Here is a 15,187-nt window from a genome sequence, read left to right as displayed (position 1 = left end):
TGTGAAGTGCCTGGAAGGCCATGCCCGAAGCCTACTTCATTTAGAGCAGAGGGTGAGAAATGAAGCTACAGGCCAAGAGGGAGACAGCCCCAGCCCTGTTCCCTGAAGCAGACCAGCCATCGCAGCTCCACTCCGTCAGCCGCTCCCAGAATGGGAGCACAGATGCATGGCAACCAGGAGATGGTCTATTTAAAGCCACTTGTGAGTTAGTTCTAGAAGGTGCCCTGAGGATGAAAAGGGAGACAGAGAAGGAGCATGTCAGGGGGAAGAAGCTCTGAGTGGGAATGGCTCTGCCCCTGCTGAGCACACTGTGGGGTTTGGGACAAGTCCCTGCCTCTGTCTGGACCCCACGTTCCTCATACCGGGTAGAGGAAACCGTGGGGGTGCAGGAGCCAGTTGCATGGGTTCAGAGCTGGGCTCCATTGCTTATGATTTGTGTCCTTTGGCCAAATCCCATACCCTCCAGGCTAAGTCTTCTCCTATGTAGAATGCGGTAATAATGGTACCTACCGTTTAGAGTTGCTGTGAGGGTTATAGATAAGGCATGCAAAGCTCTTTTAATGGCATCTGGCACACGTGACATGCCCCAAATCCGCTATTGGCAGAGATGGTGGTGATGGTAATGATGGTGGTGGTGGTTGTGCAGGTAACTTAGTGGGGTTTGAACCTTAAACCACGGAACCTTTCTTTCAACCTATTTGGAACGTCAATGTGCAAGAAAGGTTACACCGAGCTGTTTGGGTTGAGGCAGGAGACCCTGAGCCTAGGCCCTCAGCATCCCCTTGCCCAGAGCTCCCAGAGCTCCCAGCCCACCTGGAACCCTGAGGCTCCAGAAAACCAAGGTCGAAAGCAGTTTTCCCGGGGGATCTTTGAGGTCCCTCTCAGCTGCTCCTTTTTAATTTAATTCTTCCTTCTGTAGCTTGAGTGTGCATCGGGAAAAGCTATCCATTCAGTTCAAAATTATTTTCCAAAAGCATCAGCTGAGCCGGGCCCCAGAAATAGTCCAGTAAAGGCAGAGCAAAGTGGACATTCGGACAACAATCCTGCCTGCAAACACCCACAGACAACCAGGTACCAGCTCCACTCCATTGAGTTATTTTTTAACTCAATACATTTTTATTTAAAAATTATTCTTATTTGTACATGTTATGATTCATTCCATTACCCATCAAAGTCACCTTAGCTCCTGCAAAGGCTGAGTCGACTTGTCTTCAAGGTAGGCCTTTCCGAAAGTGCTCGTGCTTCCCCCGACATTGTCAGGTTCTCTTAGCTGAGCTTCTTTTCTCTCCACTTGAATGTGGACATAGTGACGACAACTTCATCAGTTTCCCACCTAGAGTCTTTGAACTCCAGTTTCTTCAAATGACTCACCTTAGAGCTCTGAAGTCAGATTGCAGGAAGTGTCGCTATTTTGGCTAATGATCTAAAATGCATCGTTCCTTCACACGTTTCTAATATGGAGGTCACATTACTTCCAATTTTCACTCACGACCTGAGCAAAAAAAAAAAATTACAGGTCTCATCATTACCCTTGCAATATGTTTCCTGAGCTGGAAACATGGTCTATGGTCTCAGTTTAGCCACATTAGGAATTCCAGGACATGCAACCAGCGGTGCCCATTCTCGTGGAAAATGAGGCTTCACCTCCACATTTTAAAAGATAAGTTATGCAGATGTGACTGTCTTCCCTGGTCACAGTTTGGATAGATTCCCGTCCCTTTGCCTCTAGACCGCTGGCACTGACGTGGCCCAGTGCGTGGTGCACCACGGTTGTCTCTTCTCCGCTAAGGGACTGCGTTTTGTTCTTTGACTGCCAATCCCTAGTGCAGGCTCTGCATTTAGCAGGTGCCTGATAAATCAACGCTGGATCAGTTGAATGGAATTGAATCCGGACACCACTAGGCAGTCAACTCCAAGCGGGGCTCAACGACGACACAGACGGTCTCGGATCCTGACCACACAGAAGTTATTGCCAGAGAAGAAAGATAAATGAGTCCAAGTGGGATAGGGTTCCTTACTTACGGTTAAGAAATGAAATTCCCAAGCCCAGGGTAACTGTCGTGGGGCCCCAGGACACACAAGAGGCAGAGGTTGTCATCAGGATCTACTGGGGCCGGGCCTCGGAGGGACCTGGGAAAACTTTATCTTGAGGTCCTTAAATAGATCTCAAGGACTTCCTTGCTTCCTGAGAGCCCAGAACCCCTTGTGTAGCTCGGCCTGACTGTTTCAACACAACCAGAAGCCTGGCCCCGTGTTGTGTACATTGTTTTAATTGCACATTAAACGCTTCTTTCTTGGGACGCCTGGATGGCTCAGTGGTTGAGCACCTGCCTTCAGCCCAGGGCGTGATCCTGGAGACCTGGGATCGAGTCCCACATGGGGCTCCCTGCATGGAGCCTGCTTCTCCCTCTGCCTGTGTCTCTGCCTCTCTCTCTCTCTCTCTCTCTGTGTCTCTCATGAATAGATAAATAAAATCTTTAAAAATAATAAAATAAAATAAATGCCTCTTCAACGTCCACAGCAGACTTTGGAGCTTACAGCAAACCAAAGCTGGGAGAACAAGCCCAGTGCCCAGCCTATCATTCAGAGCCCATTTTCGTTGACTCCTCCCTGCGTTTCCTTAATCTGCATCTGATGCTGGTCACATGCCAGCTGCCTTAGCTACCTTGGGCTTGTTGCTCTTCTCCAAGCACTCCCACGCCTTAACGATCGGGTTCTTTCTGCTTGACGTGACTGTTCCTGCACCACCGCTCCCTTCCACACCTACTGAGCTCCCACTCATTTTTCAAAACAATCCCATATGCCGCCTCCTCCAGGTAGCCTTCCTAGATCTCTTTTTGGATTTTTTTTTCTCTCCTCCATCTTCTATCCTCCCACAGAACTCACACAGACTGTATGACATTCTGCTTGGGTTTGAGTTTTATCTCTTACTTCAGTCCCTGTGTTGTAAGCTTGACTAGAGCAAAGATTTTTATCTTACTGGCCTTTGGACCCATATGTATATAGGAAGTCTATGGATTTCAGCTTTAATTTCTGGGTCTTTCTGGGTATGTGAACTTGAACAAGTTTTCTAAATGTGCCCAAGTCTTAGTATGCAGGCCCATAAAATGGGAGTAAAAGCAATCTTCCTCATAAGCTTATTGTGAACGTTAAATGACATGCCTTGTATGCAGTAACAATGGAAATGATATAATAATAATATTGAGAAAGCTAATTTTTTTAAAGATTTTATTTATTTATTCATGATACACACACACACACAGAGAGAGAGAGAGAGAGAGAGGCAGAGACACAGGCCGAGGGAGAAGCAGGCTCCATGCAGGGATCCTGACATGGGACTCGATCCTGGGTCTCCAGGATCACATCCTGGGCTGAAGGCGGCGCTAAACCACTGAGCCACTGGGGCTGCCCGAGAAAGCTAATATTGATTAAGTACTCACTTAGGCACTGATCTAAACTCTTTACTACTCACTTAAAACATAGATTTGCAGGGCACTCGGGTGGCTCAGTTGGTTGGGCACAATCTGGGGGTCCTGAGATTGAGCCCCTCGTCAGGCTCTCTGCTTGGCAGTGAGTCTGTTTCTCCCTCTGCCACTCCCCTGCCCCTGCTTGTGCTCTTTCTCACTCTCTCTCTTTCCCTTTAAATAAATAAAATCTTTTTTTAAAAAAACATTTAAAAAAAACCATAGATTTGCAAGACATGGCAAAATCATGCAGAGACATCCCTCATCCCTTCAGCAGTTTTCTGCGATGGTTACATCTTATCTTTGTAGCTCAGTATCAAAACTAGGAGACTGACATCGTGATGATGACGTGTGCGTGTAGTTATGTGTGGTTTCCTCCCTTGTGTAGACTCGTGTCACCACCACCACGATCAAGATGCAGATCTATTTTATTTTGATAAAGACCTCCCGTAGGCTACCCCTTGATAGAAATACTCAGCCATCTCCCCTCTACCATCCTTAACGCCTGGCAACCATTAGTAGATTCTCCATCCTAGACTTTTCTCATTTCCACAGTGTTATCTGAATGGAATGACGCCCTATGTGACCTTGTAAGATTGGACTTTTCCCACTCAGCACCATCTAGCCAAGTTGTTGTGTGTAGATCAATGGTTCATTCTTGGGTTGTCGCTGAGTAATATTCCGTGGTATATGGACGTACCACAGTTCAACCACTGAAAGACATCTGGGTTGTTTCAGTGTGGGGCTATTACAAATAAAGCTGCAATAAACATTCATATCTAGGTGTTACTTGAACATAAGTCTTCATTTCTCAAGGATAAATGTCTGGGAGTACAGTTCTTGGGTTTTTTGGTGAGTGTATGTTTAGTTTTTGAGAAACAGTCAACTGGTTCCCAGAGTGGCTGTGCCATTTTACATTTCCACTAGCATTGTGTGAGTGATTGAGTTTCCTCACATCTTCACCAGCATTTGGTGTTATCACTATTTTTTTTTTAATTTCAGCTGGTTCTACTAGTAGCATCTCGCCATGGTCTTATTTTGCATTTCCCCAATAGCTAGTGATGTTGCATACCTTTTTGTGTGCTTATTTTCCACTATACTTCCTCTTTGGTAAAATCCGCTTTGTCTTTGATGTCATTTGCTCACATTCTAATTGAATTGTTTGGTTCTTTTAGTGCAGAATTTTGGGAGTCCTTATATGTACTCGATAGGAGTCCTCTGCTACAGATGTGGTTTGCACAATCTGCTCAGGTAGACCTCATAACATTCTCATGAAGAGGTTACTAAGGTTATTTCAATTTACTAGAAGAGGCAGTTGAGGCACTGAGAGGTTAGCACGATGCCCAGCACACAGCAGATGTCTAGCAAATAATCATGGGGAGCTTTACGCAGGTGGAGCCACACCGAAGGCACATACACTCCTGGTACTTTGGTGGAAGTGGTGGGGCTGCTGGAGATAAGGATAAGAAGATGCAAGTTGAAGCCAGCAGTGAGTGGAGGCCATGATACCTGCCCATGAGCCCCACGGATCAGGCTGAAACATTGAGGTATGAGCATTAGAACAGGCTTCTCTCTGTCTGGAAATTCCAGTAAACCTGCTAAGATTTTTCTTTTCATCTGCACCCTACCTCTCTCCTGAACTGCAGGTTTAATGGACAGCTGGCCAGTTTCCACCTCGGGGTCCTGTTTATAAGGAAGGGGATTTCTCCCAAGCTTGCCCTTCCCAGGGTGCTGGGAGGCAGCCTGCTGTCATGGGAAGCACAGGGCCAAGGGTCAGAATGCCCAGCACTGGCCCCAGCCTGGTAGTGACTAGTGTGGGAACCAACTGCTTCTCTTCCCTGGACTTCACATCTGCACATCTGTCAAATAGGAGAAGCAATAGGCATTAACTGGCAGCCTGGTTGTGCAGATTAAATGGAGGGCAGAGGTTGAGAACGAGGGCTTTGGTAACACTCATGGGTTCGGAACGGAGCTCTCCTCTTTCTGTGGATTCCTCTGGAAGGTTTCTATGTAACCTTCATCAAGGAGCCTAAGTTTTCTAAGCCTCAGTTTCCTTATCTGGAAAATGGGGACAATCACAGTTCCTACCTTATAGGGTTCAAGATGAGATGATGCCTATCCAATATTTACAATATATCACAAGATGAGCAGGATCCATACAAACGAATATATATATATATTTTTTTTTTGAGCACTTGCTTTGTACCAGATCCGCTTGTCTTAAGTTGGGTTCATCCAAGATAAGATTACTCACCAGACAAGGATATAGATGTAAGAAATGGATTTGGGAGGGGACCCCAGGAAGCAGAGTGAGTGAGGGGCAGGGAGACAAGGAAGGGAGTGCTCCTGTGGGCCACGGGGACTCAGCCCCACTGCACACCCTCTAAGAGACTGGGAGGGGGACGCTCAGAATCAGTGCAGGGGGAGGTGTTCATCCACCATCTCCCCATCCTCAGAGGCTGAGAGCTGCTCCTGGGGTATCCACTCCACCACACTTTTACCTGCCCCGTGCTTGGGCTGAGTGTATTCCCACAGCAGAGAGCACCTTCAAGAAAGAGAGAGACTCAGGATGCTGTTGGTGCGCATGGGGAAACTTGACTGTCTCCAGGGGGACACGGGCGGTGCAGCCTCCACTCCACTGCTTTAACCACTTAGAGCATTAACTCGTTCAGCCCCTACCACAATTCTATGAAATGGGCATGATTTCCATCCCCATTACAACACAGTCCCCAAACACACACCCACTAAAGAAATGCAGCTTCTGCAAGAAAATACTAATCCTCACTCTGTGCGTGCACTCTGAAATTTCCTGGGCTTTTTTTTCCCCTCGTTTCTTTTTTATCATGTTATTTTTAAAATGCTATTTGTCACCCACTAAACTGTTTTCATAATCCAGTAATGGGCTGCAATCCACAGTGTTGGAAAAGACAGTGCCCTAACGTTCTATTTACGAGGACAATGTTGATGGCAGCGGTGATGTCATAAGGCTGGCATCGGGCCTGGTGCCCAGAAGGTGCCCAGAGAATGTTGGTTTCCTTGCTTGCCTTCCTGGCACACCAGAGCTTGCGAGCAGCTGCCTCCCAGGCTTGCAGACAGAGGCTTGGGCTGGCCCCAGTGTTGGCCCCAGTGTGTCTCCCACTCTGACCCAGGCTTGCTCCGGTGGGGTCTGCGCAGCCCCCTCCCTGGAGATGGGCACCGTCCTGGGCTGTGACCTTCAAGTCACCAGCTCCCCAGAAGCCAAGCCCTCCTTGGGAGGCAAGGTTATGCCCTGTCCCCATGACGCTGTCACTTCCTTCCCCTGAGTCTTTCTGAGTGAAGATTGTTCCCCTAATCAGGATGGAGACGCAGCTCATTACAAGCTGGTGAGGCAACGGCTCTGTGCTCCCGGCCCGAGACAGGCTGTCTGGGAGCTTGGCCAGCTTCCCGCTGCCCCGAACACCAGGGCAGTGGCCTCAGAGCAGAGCCAGCCCTCTGGGTTTGTCTGCCCCCTTCCCAAGAGACAGAGGCAGACAGACACTCTACTAGGACCTCCGTGGCCTCCACTAGTGCAAAAGCTCCGCCACGCTCAGAGGATGCGTTTCATCCAGCGCTCAGTGCTGCTTTCGAGAGACTCTGAGCAGCACCTATAATACAGCTGACGTTTATTGAACACTTATCCTGCACTAAGCACTGTGCTGAATGCATTATATGCAGCATGTTGTGTGGTCTTTACCGCAAACCCCCTAGAGAGGCACGATTATCCCCACTCTGCAGAAGCAGAGACTAAGGCATGGAATGTTTGGGTGGCTCGACGAGAAAGTGGTCACAGCCAGCCGTCCCCACTCACTCTACACCTGCCTCACACCACCGTGTTCCCCTTCCTTCTGGGTTCCAACCCTGGCTTCCCTCTGTGTCGCGGCCAGGTGACATCGCCTCTCTGAGCCAAGCGCCCTCACCTATGAACAGTTCCTAGCGGCACCTCCTTCCTAAGGCAGTTAGGGGAGCGAATGAATTGATGTGTATAAATGCAGCTCTTGGAGCTCCTGATCGGTTAGAGGTGCTCAATAAATCTATTTATAAAAGGGCCAATTCGGCTCTTTTCCCACTGACTTGATAGGACCCTGCAGCCATCTCCCAAAGGCATGATGTCGTCATCCTGAGAGGGACGACAGCCCTGAGAGGGACGACAGCTACAAGCCTCCGTGTGCTCCTAGGCTTCTCACCCCTGCTCCTTGTCCCCACCCGCTGCCCGGCCACGCTGACTCCCCCGGCAGAAATCCCTGGGATGACTCAGATCTCGTGGAGGACTATGAAGAGGCCATTCATCTGTCCTCTAACTACAGACCCCTGCGCCGGAGCCGAGGTCTCCACGAGCGGAGCCCCCCGTGAGCCGCAGTGTAATTACCGCCCGCAGTATAGGGTTTTAATAACAGTGAGTCCCAATTAGTTGCTCGTTACTTCAGACGTAATTACTGGTCGTGGCCCTTTGTCTTTGTTCAATTCCAGCTTCGTTCTCAAGCTACATCAGGCTCGATGAAAAGAATTGGGGTTCGGGGGGGCGTGAGGAATGATTGCACAGAACCGTGGCTTTAGCTGGGGCGCGCGTCTGTCTGCAATGGCCACTCATCGCCCCTGAAGGTCGCCCCGCGGGGAAGAGCCTGGGGGCTTGATCTCCGCGAAGGATGGAGCCGGGGTTTGCTCCAGGGGCGCGCGGGCCCGAGCCAGGTCACCGGCCACGCAGGGAGACCAGGGAGCTGCTGGCCTCCGGCTGGGAACCGTGCCTGCGCCCTGCCCCTCTGCCGCCCCCGGGCCCGGGACGCTAGCAGCGACAGCACAGCCAGATGCAGAGCTGCCTTCCCGGGCAAGGAGGACAGTGTCCGCTGCGGGGACAGAGCCCCAGGCCGGGCCACACTCCCGATCTGCGGCCTGACTGGGCCTTTCTGCTGCCGCGAGCACTTGGAAATGCCGGGGAGCCCTCCCAGCCCCCCTTGCACCCGTGTCCTGCATAGAGACCCGCCGCCCGTGCTCCCTCGGGGTTGCGAGCAGGTAAGGCCGTCGTCTGTGGCTTTGTCTCTAGCTTCCCAGAATCCTGCTTTGGTCTGACCTGCTCTAGTGCCGCTTTGTCTTTTTGAGACTTTTATTCTGTTGCATGTGTGAGAGTACTGTGGTGCCCAGGGGCCACCGTCTACTGGGACCGGGTGGCAGTGACAGCTAGCCCGCAGCAGGGGCTTCTCGTCTGTCCGCTCCTTGTGGCGGGGCTTTCGGCAGACTCGCTCATTGAATCCTCACAGGTAACTCTCTGGAGTAAGTATATTTATGATCATCAGCCCCAATTTGCAAATACAGAAACGAAAAAACACACAGAAAAGTCAGGCGTTTGCACAAGGTCACGTAGCACATCAGTGGCACAGCTGGTGACTCCTTTCCAGGCGATTTGAACCCACAGCCAAGCTCCTGCCCACTAGGTAATCCTGCCTCCTATTGGAAGAACTGGAGCCACTGGGGAAGGGGTACCTCTCCATACAAATATCCCCACCCTCAGTTTTCTTTGGTCAGTTCTTTTTTTTTTTTTTTTTAAGATTTTATTTATTCATTCATGAGAGACACACAGAGAGAGCAAGAGGCAGAGACACAGGCAGAGGGAGAAGCAGGCTCCATGCAGGGAGCCCGATGCGGGACTCGATCCAGGGTTTCTAGGATCACGCCCTGGGCCGAAGGCAGGCGTTAAACCCGCTGAGCCACCCGGGGATCCCACTCTTTGGTCAGTTCTGAATAATATTTTCTTTCATGGCCAGGTTTTCTTTCTTTCTTTCCTTTCTTCCTTCCTTTCTTTCTTTCTTTCTTTCTTTCTTTCTTTCTTTCTTCTTTCTTTCTTCTTTTCCTTTTTTAATTCTTGTGCTGATTTTTCACTCCAGCTATGTTCTCTGAAAGCTTCTCCCCATGTGGACCTTGCAGGGATGTTCCAGCTGGACACCCTCTGTTCCCAGTGTTTCTGCAGCTTCAGTGATGAACCTTTTGGATCTAGCCCAGGGGCTGGGACTCAAGCCGCCTTCACTGGGAGGTGACAGTCGCCTTCCCCGTCATGCTGGCCAGCTCTCAGCCCCCTTCAATATGTCCCATCCCTGTTCCCTCACGACCATCTTGTCAAGGGAAGAAGCCACATTGCTGAGCCAGTAGTTTGCTTTCCTCCCCACCATGCCCTTTGGTCTCTTTCCTCCTGAGCATCCTTTCCAGTGAAACTGCAAACTGTTCGTCTGGAGGAACCTGCTGAAAATGCGTCCTCTTGCCTCCTGTTCGTTTAATCCACGAGCCCGGATCCTGGTGCGAGCCTATTGTTAATAATCTGGGCTCTTCTGTGTTTGGAAGTTCATTTGGAAAACCGCGTCGGCAAGGCAGGAATGCTCCGCTTCATCCCAGACACAAAGGGGCCCTTTGAAGGTGCAGAGGGTTTGGGATTAAGGATGTAAGCAAACAAGCGTGGCCTTTGAGTGGAGGAGTGTGGGTGGGTGGGTGGGGAGAAAAGAAAACAGCCACATGAAGCCGGGCCTCAGTTTACTTACACATGCAGAGCTTATTTGTGCGTATTTGATGCCCATTCTATGCTCATGTCCCAGAGTTCCAGGAATGCCCCAAGCGAGTGACCGTGGGCCTAGGCACTGGGTCAGTGATGCCAGGGGTCAGGGTGTCCGCTCAAGCAACCAAAGGGTCTGATGCCACCACGCACATGGGATGAAAGAACAACCATGGCCAGTAGTTAGGTCTAACCTCTAACTAGTTCTGAGTGCATTAATCTGACCGATCCCCCAAAGCCTTGGCGGTAGGGCTGTGTAGCACTGCAGCTGAGGACGCCGATTCTGGAAGCGGAATAAATGGGTTCAGATCTCTTTGGCTGAGCAGCTGTGTGACTCAGGCAAGTTACTTAGCCTCTTGGGGCCTCAGGGTTGACACCTGCAAAATGGGGGTAACAATAGTCCGTAGATTTTATAGGTTGTTTTGATGATCAAGATAGCTGGTGCAAAAAAAAAAAAAAAAAAGATAAAGATAGCTGGTGCACAAAAATGCACTTACAACAGTAGCCGGCATACATTAGGTGTTCAATAAATGCTAGCCGTTGGTGCCAGTCTACAGACTAGGAAAGGGAAGCTCCAGTGGCTATCGTGCGCTGAAGCCTGCACAGCCACCAAATGGTGGACGCAAGACCTTACCTCGGGCTCTCTGCAGCAACAGGCACCACTTTTCCACTCCGCCACCGTGACGTATTCATTAATAATGTGGAAAAGCACTTTATAAACTGTAAAGTGCTCCACAAAGGCTTTGGTTGTGTGCTATGTCCTGGTCCTTGTAACAGCAGATACAGTCTTGTTCTCTTAAGAGCTCCAGTCTGGTGTTTGAATTCTGCTTTCTGTCACTCCATAGCTGGCACCGGGCACAGAGCCTGGCTGGACGTCAGCTAAGTGGATGGGTTGCTGGAGGCCCCAGGACGGGCCTCCCTGACACCACCCCCCGCCCCCGTCAGAGCTCCCACCTTAGGACTTCTGCTCAAGTCAGGCCCTCTCTGCCACTTGCCCCCAGTGCTGCCTCTCCCTCCTCCCAGGTCCTTCCTCCGCCCTTCAGAAGTCCTCCTTGCTCCCCACTGCCTTCTGGCCACTCCAGTGGCCATTGTCACCCATGCCATCACCCCCACAGTTTCTCCTTTGCCTTGCAACCCCCAGCACTGACCGCCCACCCTGCCCCGACCACCCTCTGGGCTCCGAGTGTCCCTCAACTTGCTCCCACCCCCAACTCCCATGTGTCCCCCATCACATGCCCCCAGGCCCTGCTCACTCCCCACCCTCAGCCCAAGTTTGGGGACAGAGCTGAGTAGCATTCATTCCTTTGTTTGTCCATCCATTACGGTACCAGCCACTGTACCCTGTTGGGTAATTAATTGGGAAATTGGGACACACACAATAAGATCATTCCCTGACCAGAGGAGCCCCGCCTGCAGGGAGAATGGCAGGGAGACATCACTAACTGTGACAGTGAGTGTCGGTGGGGACACAGAGCCGAGGGCGCAGGAGTCTAGGCCTCTGTCCCCATGTGGTGGAGTCAGGGAAGCCTTCACAGAGGTGACACTGGAGCTCAGCTGTTCCTTCAGGGTGGATTTGGCTGCAAGGAAAAGCAGGCTTCTCAAGGCAAAGCCAGGTCAAGGAAAAGTAGGGCAGAGGGAGAATGGCTATCGGAGAAATACAAGGGAATCTTCTGGAAGCAAAGAGCAGGACTTGCTCTGTGGGAGCCAGAGAGCGGTCAGGATCCTTGGCCTCCTCTGCTGTGTGTCCATCCTGCTCTTCTCTGCTCGGCTCCCTTTCCCCCGCATGACCCCACGTGGCCCTGCTCTGAGCCTGTATGACCTTCCCTCACTCACCAGCGCCCTGGGGCCTCACCGCACGGTTCCCAATGCTGGTGACACTGACCAGCCCAGCCTGGGCCACCTGTCCATCCTCGGTCTAGCAGCTTTGGCCCGGGAGGCAGGGGCACCTAAGTACAAAAGTGTCGCCTCAAAACCCGCTGGGCTGGGAGGCAAGGACTGCATCTCTACAACGGTTTGGAAAGGGAGTTTATTAATTTCCTGGGGCTGTCATAGCAGATGACCACAAGTGCCTTAAAATGACAGCCTAGCCTCTCACAGTTGTGGAGGCCAGAAGTCCAAAATCAAGGTGTTGGGAGGGTCCTGCCCCCCGTGAAGGTTCTGGGGAGGTGGCAGTTCCATGCCTCCTCCAGCAAGATGTGCCTATGGTAATGCCCCCACTTACTGGTGGGGACACTGGGGCACAGAGAAGTGAGCCCAGAGAAGTTCTCGACCACTACACACTGGTTTTTCGAGAGGCCCAGGGGCAGAGGCAGGGCAAGGGATAATTTTTTTTTAAAGATTTTATTTGTTTATGCATGAGAGACACACACACAGAGAGGCAGAGACACAGGCAGAGGGAGAAGCAGGCTCCATGCAGGGAGCCCGATGTGAGACTCGATCCCGGGTCTCCAGGATCAGGCCCTGGGCCAAAGGCAGGCGCTAAACCGCGGAGCCACCGGGGCTGCCCAGGGCAAGGGATATTTGGCAGAAACACAGCCGATAGGCCTCCACCCAGCCTCCCTGCGTTCCCCCGCCCCCCATTCTCATCTAGATCTTTCCATCTTCGGGAGAAACTCCTGACCCTGCATCCCAGCCCCATCTAAGATTCTCTCACAAGGAGAGTAAAGGAGCATTCCTCTGTGCTGATTTTAAGTGTATTTATCATCATTCCCTCATATTCTGTTTGTGAAATGCTGGCTTTGTTTCTCTCTACTTTAAAAAAAAAATACACCGCAGGGGCGGGAAAAATGACTCGGTGGAAATGTTTAAGTTTCCGGGTCCAAAGCCCTTTCTAAATATTATTTTTAAAAAAGAAAAGAATAATGAAAAGTGGCTGACCCTCTGCCTAGCTCGGAAGGCCTGAGCAACCGAGCGGCTGAGGCTGGGAGAGCAGAGAGGAGGCCTCGAGACAACCTCCTTCCTGGCAGCGCTGCCTCCTTTGCTTTATGTCTTTGACTGGAAAGGGGTGCATTCTGGAGGCTGCCTTCTTCTGAGGACCCTGCAAAATGGGTCATTTCTTTCTTTAGCTTCCTCGGATTTCAGATTCAAGGCCCAGGGCCCAGGCTGTGCTCTGTCCCCAGGATGCCCTGTTCCTGTGCCATCTCCTGCAACCCGCTGCTCATCTGGGAGGCTGTTAGCTGAGAGGGCTGGCCGATTGTTCCAGGAAATCGGGGTCTGTGGAAATCACACCAAGGCAGACAGACCAAAGCAAAAGATTAATGAGAATTAGCGAGAGGTCTGCATTCAGGACTGGTTTTGAATTCTATAATTTTATCTGTTTGAGTTCCATTTAAGTACTCATAATTGCTCAGAGGCAGTTCAGCAGGGATGAAGGAGGGGGGCTGGCTAGCTTTATTGAAGAGTTGGGAATAATTTGTGACTGCCTTCTTGGCAGCACAAGCCAAGCTCCTTTGTTTGGCTGTCAAGATCCTGCATGGGCTTATTTGCTTTTTATTTCACAATGTATTGGATATTGGATACTATTATGGGCCAGGCAATTCGCTGGCTACTTTCACATTTGTTGCTTTATTTAATCCTTGTTCTAGTCCTGAAGTCTAAGTCTTTATGATTCACTCATAAAGATGAGGAAACTGAGGCTCAGAGAGTCAGCCTACCCCAGGGGTCACAGCTGCTGAGGGTCAGACCCCAGTGTTCCTCCGTGACCCCACCGTAGCACCTCTGTCCTTTCCACCTTTCTCTCTCTTTTCTCCCTCCTACCACCACCTTCCCAGCCCCCATCTCTGCCCCCGGAGCTGCTCCCAGCAGGTACCTGATGTGAATCAAACCCCAATCCAAATCCCTGAGCGCTGCCCTGGCCCTCCTCTCTCTCTAGAATAACATATCGGGGAGCCCCAAAGGCCAGGAGAAGTGAGAGCCCTCTAAATTACCTCTGCTGGGATCCACTTAGAAAGAATCTGCATTTTAGCAAGACCCTGAGTGATTCAGAGCATACGCCCTGCAGCTAGAGGGGAGCTACTCTACCTGGTGTACTTACTGCCTTCCCAGACCAGGGGAGGGAGCAGAGCTTGGCCCACAGCTAGGCTCTATTCCCCTCCTTGTGGGTTAGAGGCCCTCACTTGTTTTGTGTCCCTTAGTATCTGGTGAGGGCACAGTGGGGGCGTGACTCCAGCCTCACAGCCCTTTAGCTTTTGCTCAGAAGGGCCCCTGGGGATGAGCATGACCCCTAATCCTGACTTCTTTCCCAGATCTCCCTCTTGTCTGTCTTTGGATCCAGGAGCAGAGACAGGATGATTTTTCTCAGCTTTCCTGCTGCCTCTGAGAGAGGCACAGGGACCAGTTCAGCAAGGCAGCTCCACCTGGTGAGCGCAGAGGCCTTCGTTGCCTTTCTAGGCAGAGCTGGGACAGCTGTCATTTGAGGTTGCGGCCCAGGGATGATGGACGCTGCATTTAAATGTATCCGCCACTACTTGACCCCATCCCGAAAGGTTTCCTGTCCCGGCGGGCCGGGCGGCTGGGCGGCAGATTGTACTTCTTGCTCCAAAGGCAAGAGGAAGTGGCTACTTCTTGCAGGCTGATGTCTCCACACACGGCTGAGCCCTTTCCCTTATGGGCCTCAGAGCCTCTGATGAAGGGGTACGGCTGGCCTGAGAACACTGTTGGGGGGTGAGAGAGAAAACAGGCCCACTGAGCAGGATGCAGGATGGGAAGCTCCAATTACAGGCTTCTAATCACAGCATGGAAGAGATGCCTCACGCCTAGAAGGAACCAAGGAAAAAATATTTCCTGCCTTTCAGAAGCCTTTCAGCAGAGATTGCTCCACCAAGATACCTGCCCAGAGAACCCTCGTCTTACTTCTTTACCATCCTTCATTTTGACACCAGATCAGGGGACCAAGTGCGAGAGGCACCATGTACTGAGAGCTATTTCACCCGGCGGGAGGCGGGCTGCGCTATCCACATAAATGCAGCAGCTTGTCCTTGTGTGCCCCCTACCACCCTGTTCTCCCATTTCACAGGTGAGGAAAAGAATAGGGACAACCCCAGGGGCCACGGCCAGTAGGAGCCAGTATTCAAATCCAGCTATTGGCATCCTTCTGCATCACCATGCTCTACTACATTCTGCATCCCAACAGAGAAAATGGGCTATTTTAGGACTTTTCAGAATTCTACTTATC

The 15,187-nt window shown here is 51.1% G+C and overlaps 1 protein-coding gene and 1 non-coding gene across 2 annotated transcripts in view; one reads left to right on the top strand and one right to left on the bottom strand.

Moving 5' to 3' along the window:
* NAV2 (neuron navigator 2) overlaps positions 1–15,187 on the top strand; it is a 724,598-nt gene that overhangs the window by 218,947 nt on the left and 490,464 nt on the right. The window lies entirely within an intron of this gene.
* LOC129505182 (small nucleolar RNA SNORA1) lies at positions 1,506–1,640 on the bottom strand. Its single transcript, XR_008663488.1, has one exon. It is a non-coding gene; the product is annotated as a small nucleolar RNA SNORA1 (small nucleolar RNA).

The sequence above is a fragment of the Nyctereutes procyonoides genome, unplaced genomic scaffold (assembly GCF_905146905.1).
Source record: "Nyctereutes procyonoides isolate TBG_1078 unplaced genomic scaffold, NYPRO_anot_genome, whole genome shotgun sequence".
In the NCBI taxonomy this organism is placed as follows: domain Eukaryota; kingdom Metazoa; phylum Chordata; class Mammalia; order Carnivora; family Canidae; genus Nyctereutes; species Nyctereutes procyonoides.
This window is presented reverse-complemented; position numbering and strand designations above follow the sequence as displayed.